This window comes from Kogia breviceps, chromosome 3, assembly GCF_026419965.1.
Source record: "Kogia breviceps isolate mKogBre1 chromosome 3, mKogBre1 haplotype 1, whole genome shotgun sequence".
NCBI classification, from domain to species: Eukaryota; Metazoa; Chordata; class Mammalia; order Artiodactyla; family Physeteridae; genus Kogia; species Kogia breviceps.
Genome location: NC_081312.1, coordinates 70188482 through 70190957, shown reverse-complemented (window position 1 = coordinate 70190957; position 2476 = coordinate 70188482). Strand labels below are relative to the sequence as shown.

At 49.7% G+C, this 2476-nt stretch overlaps 1 pseudogene; it reads left to right on the top strand.

Annotated features, from left to right (window-relative positions):
- Window positions 1-941: 941 nt before the first annotated feature.
- Window positions 942-2085, top strand: LOC131752597 (adiponectin receptor protein 1 pseudogene; annotated as a pseudogene).
- The last annotated feature ends 391 nt before the right edge of the window (window positions 2086-2476 follow it).

Below are 2476 nucleotides of genomic sequence, written 5' to 3'. Positions count from 1 at the left end.
AACATCCCCTATGATATATCAACATGTTGCTTAAAAATTGCATAATATTTGTATTAGACTTATAAAGGTATGTCCTATCCTTAATAACAATGTTGTAAAGGAGCTTCATATTTTGTAAAATTGACATTCAAAGTTTGCTATTTTTAAACTCTACATAATATTTAACATGAATCCTAGTAAATTCTATTCCAAACATGGCAAAAACATATCTTTAATAGGAATATAATGAGGTGAACAAAGATAATAAAAATAATCAGCCATCAGAAATTAAAAATCAATCTCTTCTCTATTCAACATGTTACACTATTTAATATGACATTTGGAAAGACTCACTGAGAATATAATTTCTTTTCAAGAAGAAAACTAACATTTCGGTTAATGCCCTCAAAAATTACATAGCCCATATATTTAGCCTTTACAATTAAGCTAACATAGTTTTGAAGCCAATGATTTAACAGTACATTAAAAATAAAAATTGTAGGGCTTCCCTGGTGGCGCAGTGGTTGAGAGTCCGCCTGCCGATGTAGAGGACGCGGGTTCGTGCCCCGGTCCGGGAGGATCCCACGTGCCGCGGAGCGGCTGGGCCCGTGAGCCATGGCCGCTGAGCCTGCGCATCCGGAGCCTGTGCTCCACAACGGGAGAGGCCACAACAGTGAGAGGCCTGCGTACCGCAATAAATAAATAAATAAAAATAAAAATTGTAATAGTACTTATGAGTAGTAAATATCAAGATTATTAATCACAAAAGGGGATTTCTTGGATCCGGGCTGCTTGGCCGCAGGCCACCTCCAGCACCATGGGATGTAGGGCGGGATCCGCAGTCCCCAGCAGAGCTCGCCCCCATGCCTGTCTTCCATCACAGGGAACTCTCTGCCCCCTGGGGCCGAGAGACCCCACCCTTTCCCCAAGCTGAAGCCGCAGGGCATTGAGGTACCAGCCAGATGTCTTCTCATAAAGGACCTGTGGTGGCCCAGGGCAATGGGGCTCCTGCCTGGAACAGGGAGGCTGACACAGTGGAGCTGGCTGAGCTGGGACCCCTGCTAGAGGAGCAAGGCCAGTGGGGCATCACCAGCCCAAGCAAAGCTGAAGAAAAGCAGGCATGCCCAGTGCCTCAGGAAGAGGAGGAGGAGGAGGGACGGGGGCTGACACTTCCCCTGCAAGCCCACCATGGCATGGATAAGATGGAGGAGTTTGTGCATAAAGTCTGGGAGGGGCGCTGCAGGGTCATCCCGTACCACATGCTCCCTGACTGGCTGAAGGACAATGACTACCTGCTGCGTGGCCATAGGCCGTCCATGCCCTCCTTCCAGGCCTGCTTCAAGAGCATCTTCCACATCCACACGGAGACCGGCAACATCTGGAACCACCTGCTTGGTTTTGTGCCGTTTCACTTTCTGGGAATCCTGCCCATGCTCAGATCAAACATGTACTTCATGGCCCGCCTTCAGGAGAAGGTGGTGTTCGCGATGTTCTTCCTGGGCGCGGTGCTCTGCCTCAGCTTCTCCTGGCTCTTTCACACTGTCTATTGTCACTCAGAGCAGTGACAAACTGAATTCTTTTCCAGCCCTTTTCCAAACTGGATTATCAAGGATTGCCCTGCTGCTTACGGGGAGCTTTGTCCCCTGGCTCTATTACTCCCTCTACTGCTTCCCACAGCCACGGCTCAGCCACCTCTCCATCGTCTGTGTCCTGGGCATCTCTGCCATCATTGTGGCCCAGTGGGATCGGTTTGCCTCTCCTAAGCACCAGCAGACAAGCGCAGGGATATTCCTGGGGCTTGGCTTGAGTGGCGCCATGCCCACCGTGCACTTTACAATCGCGGAGGGCTTCGTCAAGGCTACCATGGTGGGCCAGATGGGCTGGTTCTTCTTCACGGCTGTGACGTACATCACCGGAGCTGGCCTTTATGCCACGTGGGTTCCTGAGCACTTCTTCCCTGGAAAATTCAACATATGGTTCCAGCCTCATCAGATCTTCCACGTGCTGGAGGTGGCAGCTGCCTTCATCCATTTCTACGGGGTCTCCAACCTTCAGGAGTTCCAATATTGCCTGGAAAGGGGCTGTACTGATGACTCCCTCCTCTGAGCCACCTTGCAAGGGCGCAGAAGGAGCTTGCCAAGTGGTTTTAAAAGAACTTCTTTGCTGAAGTGAGAGGAAGAGTCTAAGTTATCTGTTTCTAGAAGAAACCTCTTAGAGAATTCAGTACCAACAGAGCTTCAGCCCACTTCACACTCACTGGGCAATAAACTCTCCATTCCCTCGCTGAGAACAGTGGGGATGGGCAGCCACGCCCCCTCGGTAAGGCAACTACTGTCCCCTCACAGAGACATAGCTTTGAAGCTCATGTTGAGATTTTACCCCTCCTCCAACCATTCTGGGGAAAATGATGGACTGGGACTCTTCAGAAATTCTGTTTCTGGAAGAAACTGTCCCTCCCTCACCCCAGTCTTAACTTTGTAACCTGGCTTATAACAGG